The sequence below is a fragment of the Megalopta genalis genome, chromosome 14 (genome assembly GCF_051020955.1).
Source record: "Megalopta genalis isolate 19385.01 chromosome 14, iyMegGena1_principal, whole genome shotgun sequence".
Classification (NCBI taxonomy): Eukaryota; Metazoa; Arthropoda; class Insecta; order Hymenoptera; family Halictidae; genus Megalopta; species Megalopta genalis.
The window spans coordinates 1,770,871-1,787,931 of NC_135026.1; the positions used below are offsets into that span (position 1 = coordinate 1,770,871).

The following is a 17,061-nucleotide window of genomic DNA, read 5'->3' on the forward strand; positions in this document are numbered from 1 at the left end:
GTACAAAGAGCTTAGAATTTTACCGAGACTGTCGGCCGAGTAGAAATCTCGTGCAAGGTGGTCGCAAGTGAACACAAGTGCGAGTGAGAGGGCACGTATGGCAACGCGCTAATGCGACGAACTTTAAGAAACGAATTTAGAAATATCCTTGTTCCCGTATTTTGAAGCGGGTTGCGCGATTGACATGGTCTCTTGTATCCGATCGTTCAGAAATCTCGATCTTGGGGCCGCGAAAGCTGCGGATCTCCCCTCCGATCCTACTGGAAAGAGTGAAGCTGCTAATCCGCGGATGAACTAGCAGTTTCCTTTCGAAAATGAAGCCCCTAATAAAGGGGAACGATAATCAATGAACAAAGAATGTCCAGCCTGAAGCGCTGGAGTGTTAGAATCTACGTCTATTCATCTTGCCCTCTCAAACTCGACTGCTTCGCAAAATGGCTGCTCTCATGGTAGCTCTCATTTCGCCTTCATGTTCCTAACATATTGCTTCCTGCTGGTTTCTGAACGTTTTTAAACAATTTTTTTAATGACAGAAAAAATAAACGTTCATACGACTTATAATACGTTCATTGTTTTACACCCGCTGATTTGCGAGATATCCAAAATAATATGGTTTCCATCCTCGACTTTGAGGATTGTTTTCACCGCCTTGATATAGATAATTACTTAAAAGAATAGATTCTGGATCAGGAGTCCGATGGAAAGGTTATGTCAAGGTAGTTTCTAAACGGAGTGCCATGGAATCGAGTCAAAATAGTTTTCGAAACACTCTATGAAATCTTCTTGTACTGTTGCACGGAATGGCAATTGTTTAAGTCGTAATAGAATAAATTGATACTCGCATCCGTGACTGTTAGGAGTTTGTTCATCCTAGCAAGGTCCTTTATTCCTTCATCGTGCGGTTGTCTATCTATTGTTGTAAATCTTGCTAAATTATCAATATGCATTGTGAGTCTCTACCTACAGTGACTCGCATTAATATTCGGACACGATATTATCAGAAAAATTATTGCTCCTTTTCATTGTTTATGATAGTATTATTGAATCAATTGTTTTCTCATATAGTAAGTAGAAACATAAAGTTTGTTTATTTATTGCGCATGTTCTTTTGTATAATAAACGACAAACAAGATCGTGGCAAAATTTAACGTCACAAAAATATTCGGACAGTGAATGGATTACATTAATTTTATATAAAATGAAAAATTTTTTAATCATATTTTCATAATATTAATATTTTGTCAGTTGACCCTTTTGTTTTATTACTTCATGTATTCGCTTGGGCTTGTTACAGATGATTTTCTTTAAATAATCCGGCGAAATCCGTTTCTATTTGCCCAACAAACGTTGTCTTATCTCTGTTGTTGTCCTTGTAGGTGTTGTACGAATTTTGCGGTCTAATTGATCTCATAAATTTTCAATCGGATTTAAATCAGGCGATTGAGGAGGAGAATACAGTACTTTTGGAAATTGTATAATCAATATTCCTGTATAATTCTGGCCTTGTTTTTAGGATCATTGTCCTGATAAAATTTAAAATTGTACATATAGCCATATTTATAGCACTAGTAATTAAATTATTTTATAAATGTCCAAATACTTCATTTTGTCCATAATACCATCGATAAAAACTACTTCATCTACACCTACAGACGAGATATAACCCTACACTATTACATACTCCTATCAACGTGTTTCACTGTCGGTCTTGAATTTGAAATGTTTAATTCTGTATTTACTTTACGCCACACCATTTTTTGACTGTCGGATCAGTAAAGATTAAATTTGCTTTCATCCAAAAATATTACATCATTCCACCACCAGTTGTCTTTGTAAAAATATTCTTTTGTAAAGCTCAATTTTTTTGCGATTTGTTTCATTTACGTATAGCTTTCTACGAGGAACTCTTTCGTTGTAATCATAAGTTTTTAATACCCGTCGCACTGTGTCCGGGTATACCTTGTAACGTACAGAGAATCATCCCACGAATTCTTTATATTCCTTCCTGGAGGCATACGCCAGGCTGGCGCCAGCCAGTCGGGGGTTCATTTATATATCGCGAGTCGAGTACCTCCAAGGGGGTACGACGACGAACGTTTCTGGAATCGGACCACATAGGAACACTCCCACTACCATTTTTCCAGAGAAAATCCGACTATATAAAGGGCCCAAACGCGACCGGGAATCGGGCCAGTTTCGAATCATTCGTCGACGTGGAAACGCTAGTGAGATCGAGTCGTAATTCTCCTTCGAACAATCTAATAGGTAATTAGATATCAAATTCGGACACGAAATTATTTAAATTACACGTACACCTTAGATAAAAATTTCATATGGTACAAATGAGGTGTCATGCACACCAGAAAATTAAAACGGCTGTCATGGTTAAACTACATATTATTTCGGGTCCGAAAAATTAGTAAATATTCTTCAGACATTCTGAAATAAGGATGAATAGCGTTTTTCTTAAAATTAAAACTGTAACGTAGTAAAATAAAATTCGGAAGTTCACGCACCGTGACTTGTTCATTGATTCGAACGCAGCACGGAGCCCCCCATCTTCTATCGCGCTGCACGGCCGAAGCACGTTCACTCGATCGATCGACCACGTTGTAATTCGCGCCCTTGCTTCTCATTAAAGTTACTTCAAATGGCCTCAGCTACCCCTCATTTTCGGCTGTTAAAATAATTGTGGAACACCCTGTATAGCTCCGCCGAGTGACTTGTTCTAGGAGCCAAATATTAATTGTTCGTCGGAAGAGGTAGACTCTGGAGGGAGGGTGATCTCCATTTTTATGGGTGGTCCTACATTCGGTAAGGAATGCTACTAGATAGGTGGAGCCGGAGATAGTACTGGCGAAGAGGTAGAAGATGGTGGGTCTTGCGATGAAAAGGATTACGCCTCTTTCATTGGTCGAGGGATGTGGTTTGATTGCGCGTCAAGATGGCTGTTGGGATCTTTACGTATCGCCTCAAACATGGCTGAGTCGTGGAAATCAGCAGAGAGAGGATGCAGAGGTACGAATGCTAAGCGTGTCAGCATTCGAATTATTTTTCTCTGTTTTATAAATTATTGAATACTCGTATTCCGCGAATTTGAACCATCAATGTAATAGATCCTTAATGGAATTTAGTCAAACGAAAGGTTGGTGATCTCTAATGGACTTAAACGTGATGGCTATACTATATGATAGTATACGATAATATACGATATTGCTAGACACTCTTTTCTTATGGTTGAGTAATTCAATTCGGCCCCTTGCAAGAGTCTGGATGCGTATGCGATAGATTTATCGTTTCCCGTCTCGGGAAAAGAGCCGAAGAAACGTGATTTTCAGAGAGCGATAGAGAGAAGGGGTGGGAGAGAAAGGGAGAGAAAGACGTAATGCATCTTTTTCTAACAGATTCATCCGCTGCAACGGGTTTCGCTGGCTGCCAAAATCAATGTCTTATCAGCGTTTTGTTGCGATGCGGTTGGTAACGTTCTTATCATTGCGCGTAATGATATTGTTTTTAATGAGAGAAAGCGAGACATCTTTCTTCAGAGGTTTGCACGGGTGGGTAGAATCTTTTTTAATAGTTTTTTCTCCATAGCGATATGTAGAAGATTTATGTGTGTGCGCGTTAGTAAATAGAACTTGCAAAACTTGGAACAAATTAAATCGTTACAGTGCAGCCAACAGAGTGTATCATTAATTATTGGTAGCAGTACTAAAAGAAGTTTTGCACAAGTAAGCATTTTATTATTATTAACACTATGCCGTCCGGTGGCACCACGCTGGTGCCATGCAAAAACTGTCTGTTGTATGCCGGTAGTACCACTTTGGTGCCATTTTAAAAAACTGAAATAACATTTGAACTATATTTCTTGGGTGTTAAAAGGCAGCAAACTAACTATAGCATTGTGCTTATTTAACTAAGAATTAAGTACGAAAAGTCTTGGATGACTTATCTTAATTTTAGGAATTTGTGTTACCGCCATCTTCGAAATTTTTTTTTAAATCTAAAATTTCCAAGCTATTATGCCGGCGTCAAACAAAAGAATCATATCTAAGATCTGCGGACGGCATAGTGTTAAGATGGTTTAAATTGATTGTATATTGGATATGGATGGTTTCTTCGTTAATAAAAAATTCTATTGTAAGGAAATGTTCATTATAGGTGTTTGTAATGAAGTTTACGAGCTAGTAGAATTTAAATTGGACATGCGATTCGATCATTTATTAACGAATGATAGGAAGACTGCATAGTGCGTCACGAATTTTGGGCATGGAATTCCATTCAAAAATTTCGGAGATGAAAATTATCAGCAAGAAGATTTCAGCGAAATTATTCGAAGTCTTGTTCGCGACTACACAGCCCCGGTTGTCGCATACAAAGGAGGTTACATCGAAAAGGACATTTTAAACGGAATGGGAATACACAGCGTTGATTTAGATCTTGGCTGTCCCAAGTATCGCCAAACGAATCTATGAAAAATGTGACATACCATGCAGACTTCATTGCTGAATATCATCATCGTCGCGAAAATATAACATAAAATATCATTGTTGCTTGAGTGAAGTTCGCGCATCTTGAATATAGGTGAATAAATTGACAGGTCATGGAATATTTCTACTTTACTAATTCTAATGATTTTTTATTCCCATTATTTTCCTACAAAGAGAGAGAGAGAGAGAGAGAGAGAGAGAGAGAGAGAGAGAGTTAAGTTTTCCATTTTCTTTTTGTCATTCCAAATAATAGCAAAATTAAAAAAGAATTGGTCATTGTCTAGTATACTAGTCCCTCTATTATAACAAAAAATTCAAGTCACTTAGTCCAGTTTTAAAAATGTTATTATGATTTAAAGGATGTACGAACACTTTTGTGAGCCACTGTATACTACTGTAAAAGATAATTTTGAATTATGACATGAACGCTTGGGACACATTAGAAAAAGTAAATTTCTGAAACTAAAAAATGAAGAAATGGTTAAATTGTAGTGTCATAGAACTGGTTAATGAAATAGTGAAGCTTGGATAAAAGGAAAGCAAGCACGATTGCCATTTCAAAAGAGAAAAGGTTACGTACAAAGACCTTCATTAATAGTACATTCAGATGTATGCGATCCAGTCACTGCTTATGCAGTAACTAGTAAAACTTATTTTGCAACATTTATAGATGAATACGCTCATTAATGAATCACATATCTAATGGAACACAAATCGGATCTATTTATTATTTTTAAGGACTATATTGCAAAAAGCGAAGCTTATTCTAATTTCAGATTAGTTAATTTGTATTTTATAATAATGTGAGAGAATATTTACCGAATGTGTAAGGTATGGAGAATCTTCCCACGAATTTTTTATATTCCTTCCTGAAGGCATACGCCAGACTGGCGCCAGCCAGCCGGGGGTTCATTTATATATCGCGAGTCGAGTACCTCCAAGGGGGTACGACGACGAACGTTTCCAGAGAAAATCCGACTGTATAAAGGGCCCAAACGCGACCGGGAATCGGGCCAGTTTCGAATCATTCGTCGACGTGGACGCGCTAGTGAGATCGAGTCGTAATTCTCCTTCGAACAATCTAATAGGTAATTAGATATCAAATCAGAGAAGCCTCCGCCGACTCAGTGCGAAAAGCTGAGAGCGCGTTAGAGTCCGCGAACACTAACATACATTTGTAAAACCCAAAACGCGTAATAAATTAGCTTTTACCAGTTTTCTTTGGTTTTAAGTTTAATTAGTTCCATCTCCTACTTCGAAGCAGTAGTTGGTATAACCCACCAAGGTATATCTTAACCGCTCGAGGTATATCTTTATTTCTTTTCTAACAAAGTTACGAGACACCCTAATACCAATTTCTTCAAACACCTTATCCTAACCTTAATGGTAGCCAACCGTGTCGAAATAAACATCGGCTGGTCTACGCACCTCATCCTAACTCCCTTAAAAGTAGCCACCCGTGTCGAAATAAACATCGGCTGGTCTACGCACCTCATCCTAACTCCCTTGAAAGTAGCCACCCGTGTCGAAATAAACATTGGCTGGTCTACGCACCCCTACCAAAAATTCCAATTGCATGCAACCTCCGGCCACCCAAACTGCCTGGCACTCGGCTCGTAACAATACTATACAAATAATGCAGATTACAATTTTTATCGAATTAGAACTGCTTAACTAAGGATACATACATGTATACATTACAGTTTATATGCATTATAATTGGGAATATGTTATTCAGATGATCGGAAGTTTACAGGAAAGAATTTTCAGATGATAGATATTGCGATAACGCACATTCGAAAAAAGGATGTCCTACTGTACTAAACTTTTGCTTTATATTTACCATAAAACCGTATTTCTGTATAATAAGTATATAAATCGATGAGATAATAGTATTCAATAATACATGACTTATTTATTAATTTTAATTTGTTTATTATTAGGTATAACATTACATACAGTTAGATATATAATTGAAGATACATAAATATCATAAATATATTTGTTCGGATGCAGAAAATGCAGGAAGGGGAAGATGTCAGAGAGCATATAAATAAATTCTTTGATACAGTGGATAAACTGGGAGAAATGAATATTGACATCAACGAGGATCTCTTATCTATAATGTTGCTTTATAGCTTGCCTTCAAGTTATGAGAATTTCAGGTGTGCCATAGAATCAAGAGACAACTTGCCAGATGCGGAGTCTTTAAAAGTAAAAATGTTAGAAGAAAGCGATGTGAGGAAGCAAAATTACAGTTATAATTCAAATCAGAACGCTATGTTAGCTGCTTCAAAAGGGAAAATAAGATCTGGGCCAAAAAGCTCAAAATATGAAAACAAAAATAAAATGAATCTTAATGGTAAAGAACGGGCATACAACAAATATAATAATATCGTGTGTCATAGATGCAACAGGAAGGGGCATATAGCTGCAAAATGTTACTCAAAAATTGTAGTAAAAAGAAGAAACAATAGTGCTTCGAGAGAAGAAGAATTGAACATGGTCGAGGATGCATACTACGCTGCTGCAATACAAAAGGATGTTGGGAACACATCACAAGGGGCACTGGAGAAAAGCTGGTGCTTGGATAGTGGATGTACAACACATCTCTGTAAGGACTGTAATTTATTTCAGGTTCTGACTCCAGTAACTGAAAGTTTGCGGCTTGCCAATATGTGTCATACGGAAGTCGAGGGAAAAGGCACGGTAAATATAAATATTGAAGCACAAGGTTTGAAGAAATCCATTATTTAGGAGAATACATTACATGTTCCTGATTTAAGAACAAATTTATTGTCGGTATCAAAAATTGCCGACAGAAATAATACAGTTTTATTTAAGAAAAATGTAGCGATAGTAAAAGATTTGGGTGGTAACATAAAAATGATAGGAGATAGAATAGGAAACTTGTATTATGTAAGACAACCAGAACAGAATATTGTACAAAAGATTGAGGAAAATAAAATTAATTTGAAATTATGGCATCAAAGGTTGGGCCATTTGAATGAGAAAGATTTGGTAGGACTATTAAAGTCTACAAAGGTAGGGAACATAAGTTCGAGTAATAATCTTTCTGACTGTCAAACTTGCATTAGAGGTAAACAAGTTTCTTCGCCATTTAAATCTATTCATGAACGTGCTAAAGAATTTTTGGAAATAGTTCATAGTGACGTGTGTGGGCCTTTTAGAGTCTCGTCATTGGGAGGGGCTAAATATATTTTTGTACGTTCATAGACGATCATAGTAGATACTGTACAATATATATGTTGAAACATAAAAGTGAGGTATTCGAAACTTTTGTAACTTACAAAAACATGGGAGAAAATCTTCATGGTAAGAGAATAAAATACCTACAAACAGATAATGGTAAAGAATATTGCAATGATAGTTTCGATAAGTTCTTAAGTAGATCAGGAATTCAAAGACGATTGTCAGCCCCGTACACTCCTCAGCAGAATGGTGTTGCTGAAAGAAAGAATAGGACACTACTAGATATGGTGCGTTGTATCATGATAGAGTCAAAATTGTCCAGTTCTTTCTGGGCTGAAGAAATAATGACTTCAAATCATATTAGAAGTAGGTGTCCTACTAATTCGTTGAATGGAGGTATACCATATGAGCTATGGTTCAAGAGAAACTTAAACATTAAATATCTAAGGATCTTTGGTACAAAAGCTTATGAGGAAACACAAAGGGATATAGAATATATGTTCCGTCGATGAGAAGAGTGGTCATATCAAGGGATGTTAAGTTCGCAGACGAGATGAAAGAAGAACAAATAGAGATTTCTAGTATAGAAAGGAATGAAGATCTAGATACTGGAGAAATAGATATATTGATGCCAATAAATCGAAATTCGGACACTCAAGAGATGGATAGATTAATGCCAGAAAGTTCTACAGAAGTGCCAACGACCGAGAATAATGGAAATAGAATGAAATATTTTCCAGGGAGACCGAAAATAATTCGTACGGGAAAACCAGGGAGACCGAAAAGAATGCAACGAATAAATGAAAGAGGGTCAGGTTTAATATTGGGAAACAACAGCTCTGAAGAGGAAAGTTTTGTGGACGCCATGGCAAACTATGCAGAAATAGATGTTGATCAGGCAATTGAAGGGGAAAATAGAACAGAATGGATACAAGCAATTGCTGATGAGGTTAAAGGTTTGCTAAGGAATGACACGTGGCAGGTAGTCAAACGACCCGAAAATAAAAATACAATTGATAGTAAGATAGTTTTAGTAAATAAGTTTGATAGTAATGGAGAAGTTTATAAAAGAAAGGCGAGATTAGTAGCAAGAGGCTTCAATCAGATTAAAGGTTACGAGTATAATGAAACTTTTGCTCCAGTTGCCAGATTAGAATCATTAAGAATATTAATAGCTCTTACTGTCGAATTTAATTTGATAACTAATCACAATTAGATGTCACATCGGCGTTTTTAAATGGGAAGTTAGGTGAGGAAATTTTCATGGAAATATCAGAGAAGCTTGAACAATCTCTGTTATTGCTCGTGGTTGATCTTGCGATCGTTCGAGCTTTGTTGTAATTTGCACGTTAGTGTGCCGACTAAAACTCTATTTTGCTAACCGGGTGCTCCAACAATTAGCTTCCCGGGAGACCTCTGTATCCACTGACGACTCAAGATGGATCAGGGTGGATGGACAGATCAGGACTGTCGAATAATCGTGTGGCATCCACGAGGTCACCTCGGTTATCCCTACCTTTACTTAAGGGTGGGCGGCGAGGAAAAACTGCCCAATCACGGCAGGCTCAAAAACCGAACGCTAATTGGTTGGAATGAAGATGGTTGGGACCTTTGGAAAGGGTACCGCGAACGCCTCCAGATGAGTTTCCTCCTCAAGGGAAAATTTGGAAATCTACCCCATCTGGAAGCAATCACGCCGAGTGGTCCAAGTCCCAACTCCGCTAACGGCCTGGTCGTAAATCAGGGATAAGTCCTTTACGGAGGATCACCATAAAACTGTCGACGGGGCCCATGAGTTTTACCAGGCTCGAAAACTAACGTTTCCGCCACGGGGTGACAGGCCCACCCCCCTAGCCATTAAGGACCTATGTGCCTGGCCCCCGCCGTGAAGCCCAGATGGGGAATCCCTAACAATCTCTGAAATTTATAATAGAAAATGATACAGGTGATATTAAAAAGCGAGCGATTAAGATGTTAAAAGAAACACAAAATAACGATAATGTTTGTAAGCTAAATAAAGCGTTATATGGTTTAAAACAAGCTAGCCGACAGTGGAATGTACTGTTGGATTCAAAACTTAAAGGTTTAGGTCTAAAACAGAGCAAATCAGACCCATGTATTTATTTTTGTATTAGCCTTAGTTTATGTGGATGATATTCTTGTATTCGCGGAAATGAGGTTGATAAGATTAATGAAATTAAAGATGGTCTAAAACAAGAGTTTGATATTAAAGATTTAGGCAAGGCAAAATATTGCTTAGGAATCGAAATTCGTCGAAGTAAAAAGGAAATAACAATCGTACAAAGAAAATACATAAAAGACATGTTAAAGAGGTTTGGACTAGAAAATGCGAAAGGAGCGGATATTCCGGCAATTGTTGGAGATAAATTTCTCTTTGGTGAAACTGATGAAAAGGTTAATGTACCCTATAGGAAATTAATTGGTAGTTTAATGTATTTATCGGTGGTTTCAAGGCCGGACATCATGAAATCTGTTGTATATTTGGCTCAGTTTTCGTCTGCATTTAATAGATCTCATTGGATTGCAGCTAAGAGAGTATTGAGATATTTGAAGGACACAATAAATTGGGGATTGACTTTTAGAAAAGGAAATTTTCTTTTGGTTGGATATGCGGATGCGGACTGGGGTTCAGATGCGACAGATAGGAAATCCTATACAGGATATGTATTTACATTGAATATAATGCATCTATTGCGTGGAAATCTCAAAAACAGAAAACAGTTGCATTATCATCTGCAGAGGCAGAATATATGGCGATAGCTGAATCAGCAAAAGAAGCGATTTATCTTAAGAAATTTTTCGACGAAATAGGAATAGATATAAATATTAAATTGTTGAATGATAATCAAAGCGCAAATCTAATGGCACACAATAATATGTTTCACGCTAGATCGAAACACATAGATCTAAGATACCATTTTATAAGAGATAGTATTAAAAATAAAGAATTTAAATTGGATTATTCGTCAACCAATAGAATGATAGCGGATTGGATAGCTAATATACATGTGAGCAATGCCTGCAGGTTGTGTGATCGAGCGTGGTTTGTGTTGCGACTATTTTTCACTTCCGTGTGAGCTTCGCATCAAGTAGAACCGTCAGAGCGAGTGTGGTTATAACTTTTATATTATATATATATATATATATATATATATATATATATATATATATATATACACATATGTATACCTTTTATATTCAAGTCTATTGTAAATCCTATATACAAATAAATAATCTCAACATAAACTATAGATTAATTTTTGTCCGAGGCTAAAGTTTCTATTTTCAACAGGGTCAAAATATTAAAAAAATAAGGGATTGAAACCATTATACAAATGTTGTGATGGAATGCCAAAAGAGATTGATATCTGATAAGTGTACAATTAATATAATTGAACATTTAAAAATTCTAATAGTTGAAAGTACATGTAATGATTCAGAAGATACATAGTGCAATTGAGATTTGAAACGAATATCGTTATTTTCGTGAAATATTAAATAAGTATCAATACACTAACAGCAGGAAGCATCAAATTAATTTTAAATTTAATTGTAACAGATTTTCAGCTGTTCTCGATGGTTGAAGATAAGGGATTCAGACAATTAATGCAGCTTATACCTCGTCTCTGAAAATGAAAAAAAAACTCCTGAATGAAAAATGTGAAAAACAAAAGGATGTGAAGAAGGAATTACTAAAAGTTAAGGATATGTGCATAACCACGAACACTTGGACAAGCATAAACAATTTCATAAGCATGCATAAACATAAATAACATAAACAAATCTTTTTCATAATTAACTGTCATTTTATTCATTGAAATTTTGAAATGAATTCGTGTACGATTGAAACATTCAAAGGAACAGAAAATCGAATGGCTATGTCAATACATAATTATTTGCATGGTGCATTTGTTAAATAGAGGATAGGATGCGAAATCGTTATAGTTATCACTGACAGTACTACAAGCATGACTGACAATCATGAACAATGAAAATAATTACATTAATTTAATATTATTTCTGTTATTACCTTAATAATTTATGGTATCAAATACAAATAGATCTTTTAATGAAATGTCAAATAGGTATTGAACATCACGAAAGATGTGAAACGAGTGTTGAAATTCTCATAGAAGTCTCAAACGGGTATCAATACTTTTGTAAGGTATCAAGCAGGTATTAATAATTCCTATTCGAGTACTTTAATTTAAAATTGATTGAATATCATCGATGATATCGGAATCGATCCTATCACTACTTACAATCCAATCCTACAAATGGACGCCATAATTGCTGTCTTCTACCGGTCGGCAGGCAGTGTGCAGCAGTAGATGGGTGTTTCCATGAATAATTAATATTTTGCATAACAACAATTCTTCTGTTGCCAATGTTATAGAGAGTGATCACTGAAGCACTTTTTTCGATTTTTATTATTACCAACGGAGAATAGATTTTATTTTTCGAGATTTTTCAATTTTTATAACGTCGTCTCGACGGTGATTGCAAATTGCAGTAAATTCTCCTACATTGCCCCTGATAGATGTTTTCTCACATTATCCCTGTGCTACACCCACGCCTATATGCGTGATTCCTACGTACATGCTAAGTTTCGTCAGATTCAGTGAAATGTATGATGCGGCGTGCGACGCGTCTCCCCAGACTAGAACTCCTGGAATGTCAACTCATGATGCAATAAGATGACATAGTTTGGACAGACATTTCTGATTACATAAAATAAAATCAATCACGATGTCACGTTTGGTCTTATTTTAATTGGAAGATTCTCACTAATACGTTAGAAATTAGAAATAAAAAGATCATAGTTTTTATTCTAGCATTATTGTGTATTTAAAGTAATGTACACCGATAAACTGACCGCTGACTTTTAAGTTTGCCAACTGCCCCGATTTTCGTTGTCACACACACACACACACGCGCGACATGCGACAACTAAAAGGGCTAGACGCGAGGCTCGATGAATCGTATCTAGTCCTCCGAAGTTGTCCATTTTTTATTCGAAGCCGGGGGGGGGGGGGGGATTTACTGGCAGATCTATCTATCTCTGCCTAATCTTTGGCAGAATTTACTGTACATCGAATTTGGCCTCTCTTCTCGTGTTTTTCGACGAATTTGTCAGTCTGCTTTTGAGAATATGCTTACTTCTTTATTATTAGTGCGATGTGGCAAATACCCTTTTATTTTTTTCAATTTTTTAAATAACATACAGTGAGGAACGAAATTGAAACAATGGAAGTACTGATGTGGATAATAATAAATTATTTTTGCAATGTGATAGAGAATAAAAAGAATATGTTGCATATATTATAAGCAGTTATTGCCAGTTGTTCATTTATATTTTTAACTCAATTTTGCAGCGAATGTTTGTGTTTACATATGTCTTACATTTGATTTTGCACGAAGATCAAGATCGTTTACATTCGATAAACGTAGGTCTCTCTCAACTTATCTGAACTGAATGATTTCGTCGTCATAAAACGTATAACGAAAAACATTCAAAATACAATAATTTTACAGGTAAATCGACCCGTAAAGTGTGTAAAAATTATTCAGTATCTCAATCTAGTGTACAAAGAATAAGAAAAAAATATTGTGATAATATTTGTAGATCTTCTGCAGGACGTCCGAAGATACTATCAGCACAAGATAAAAGAAATATTAGTGTCTTTGGCAATAGCAAAATCAGCCGCAATGGAAAGGAAATTATTAGAAAATGAGGTAGGAGTACGTTGCAATCGCTAGACTGTACAACGAGTTCTGAAGGAGATGAATTTTAAAGTAATTGAGAAGAAGGACAAAGCGATATTAAGCAAAAAAACATTGAAACTCGTATAATTTTTACGAAGAAATATATACATTGGTCGGTAGATGACTGGCGTCGAGTCGTATGGTTAATGAGTTTAAACTTAATAGATTTTTGTATGATAGACGGGAGAATAGGCAGAATTCGAAAGGGTGAATCGCTACAAAAGCGATACGCAAAAGAAACTGTAAAATTTGGAGGTAGATCTGTTATGCTGTGGAGATGTTTTATATGTTGGTATATACAACGATACTCACACACACACACGCGCGCGCGCACGCACGCACGCACGCACGCATGTCTACATAGGGGCAATAAATACAGGTACAAGCCCGAGCTTCATAAATGCAGGTACAAGCTCGAGCTTCTCGGGGAAACGCGTATACATTAGGACTCTCATTTACCTGGAATTTACCTAAAGGAATAATATAAAAGGACTGCAAGTTCCAGTGCGAGGCACTTCCTAGAGGACTACAGAGGCGTTCAGCGGCCTAGAACAGTATCAGTCAGACAGTATCTCCGCGATTTCACATACAGTTACTCTTCTTCACATAAAGTACATTTTATATCCACTAGGTGCTTTTTTAAATCACTGTATTATATTTGTATTGCATTATTAGCAAATAAACAATTACAAATTCCAACATTATAATATATGCTGTTGGATCATTGAAATGTATTAAAGACAAAATGAACCTGTATGTGTGCAAAGAAAGTTTAATGAAACAATAGAAAATATGCCAACCGATGAAAGAAATATGGTGTTTCAGCACGATAGAGAGCCCAAGCTCACGACGAAAAGCACGCAAAAATGGTTGAAACTGCAACCATTTGAGGTTTTGGACTGACCAGCTCAAACTCCAGACCTAAATCTCATGGAAAATCTATGAGCAATACTCAAAAAATAATTACGGGACGAATATGATTCCCCTCCAAAAAATCTCGACGAATTATGGAAAAGAATTGAAGAAGAGAATTTACATATTCCTCTAGAAATATGTTAAAATTTAGTGGAGAATATGCTCAGACAAATCGCAGTCGTTTTAAGTGCAAAAGGCTTGTGGACAAAGTATTATACATATATAAAACTCTAATTTTCTATTTCTTCTTGAGTGGTGCATAATTGAGTCACAACAAAACTTATGTTACTGTTAAATTAAACAAAACGTTGAAAGCTATGATATGTTCGTTATAACGAACACGTAGAACCATAGAAAGTAAGCGTTAATTAATATATGTAACAAATTTCTTTCGCTTGTTATTAGTATATCTAAATAAATTATTATTTTCTACAAAAAACAGCATTGGTTTTCAATTTCGCTCCTCGCTATCTTTTAATATGCCTCTCATAAAATCGTAGAGATCATGCTCTTTCCATATTTCCTCGCAATGATTTTCGTCATATTCGTACTTTTTTCTCGTTTTTACTGTTAAAAACGTATTTTTTCCGATATTTCTAATTTTTCGTATATTTTCTATACTTTCAACAAATTAGCTGACGTCACATGTGGCTGCGATCACAGTGCCATCTAGTTTTCGTCTTCTACTGGCCGTGAAGCTCTACGTATCAATAAATGGGTGCTGTCTTGAATTTTTAAATTTATCATATTAGTCATTTTCACGTCATGTCGCGAGTGTTACAGAAATCAATGATTGAAGCATTGTCCTTCATTTTTTATTATTCGTAGCGCGGCATATGTATATTGTATTTTTTAAAATTTCTCGATTTTCACTCATAAACGTCCATTTATACAGATCAACACCAGGCAGACACTGTTCCATCAACCATATCTTGGGTAAATAAACGAGACCTACCGTTTCCATACCACTTAAAACCTCTCGATACATTTCCGTGTCTCGCCTACATGTGCCAGCTTGATTCTCCCACTCTTTCTACCGAGACCCTGCATTACACCCTAGGGATCACTGGTATTAAGGGGTCATGTTCAGTTAGGAGTTAAAAAGAATGGTATTCTTCAGGAATTGTTTTCTCAAAACTTTTAAGACCTTCCTCACCAAATGTTTCTGTATTTGGAAGATCAGGCTTTTTATTACTAATGGTATTCTTTGATTTAAAAATATGCAGTATTGTACGAAAAATATTTCGTCAGTTGATAGTCCATTTATCCTTGAACGAACGATTTTTCGAAATATTGATTTTTGACAAGATAGTAGGCGTTCAAAGTGAAAGTTTTGATATTTGATGAAAAAAGGCTAGTTTTTAGGCTGTAAAATCCAAAATACTCAAGAGCACAAAAATTTCGCCCAAATCGATACAGTACTTTTCGTGATATCCTATCCACCGATATTGAAAATGCAGTTATGAGAAGAACGTATTTAAAGTTTCTACTTTAACGTGTTTACTCTTAAATGTTTATTTTGTACTCGCATGGAATTATCAATTCCAGGCCTATATTGGTCATCTTCTGTTGAAGTACTAGCCTCGAAAACATTTATTTGTTGTTAACTACAAAGTACTCTATCCGCGTGCGTCGCTTCTTTCGTGCGGTGGTTGGCAAGGTTTTACAAAGCACAACAATTTTAAATTCAAGTTCATATGTATTGTCGGATGGAAATTTTATTTCTCCGTCCTCTATTCTCGAAATGTGATACTTTCACAAACAATCAAAACCAAAAAATTGATTTTTTTTCAGCTCCGACTCAGCATGATTCCTTAAGAGGTAATCTGGTAATACGATACAAAAAGTACTTTTTTTCAACGGTCATTTTTTCTGGAGTTCCCATGTTTCTCCATGTAGATTTTCATAAAAGTGACAGACAATAATTTCATATTTCGTTTTCATGTTTGGAGTCAAAGATGGGTTGATCTTCGTCAATGCGCAATTTCCCGAGGAAAACTTCCGAACGCAATTATTATTTAATCCAACACGAAATGTCCATCACTCCGTAAAGCGCGGCTTCGGTGGTGCGAGCAAAGCGTCTCGACGCCAAATATATGTAGAGATACGACAGAAAAGCGGTTTGTCCTCATGCCAAATGATCTGGAGTCATCTCAGTAAATACAATTCGCGAAAGAAACCAAGTGCTACTTACCATCCAAACCGCAACTAGACTGCCTCGTGTTAATCACATTTGGCACGCACGATACCTTCTCGGTACGCTACAATGTTATGCGTGGTTTCAAGCGTCGCATAGTGATCGGTTTCCATACAAAAAGCGGAAGAAAACATAACAAATAAAATTATTTTTTTAAGCCTTACTTTGTGTGTGTGTGTGTTATTTTATATTATTACAATAGTACATATATGTGGGTTTTTGATGGGACAGTATAATGAAAATAGAATGCAGCGTCTTAATTGTTAATAAACAAAATTTTTTAGAAATACGATTTTTGTTTTCTGTTCAGTTCTATTAAATTGTTCCGAAACCGGTAGTTCGATTGTTTCTTTGCGAAATAGTTTCGATTTCTTGATCGTTTTCATCATACATAATAATTTATAATTATTCTCATTAGTTTCAATACAGTGCGAACAGTTGAAATATTGATATTTTACT

The 17,061-nt window shown here is 36.0% G+C and overlaps 1 protein-coding gene across 2 annotated transcripts in view; it reads right to left on the reverse strand.

The window, feature by feature from the left end:
* The window catches only part of LOC117224051 (uncharacterized), a 283,462-nt gene that overhangs the window by 162,650 nt on the left and 103,751 nt on the right, over positions 1 to 17,061 (reverse strand). The window lies entirely within an intron of this gene.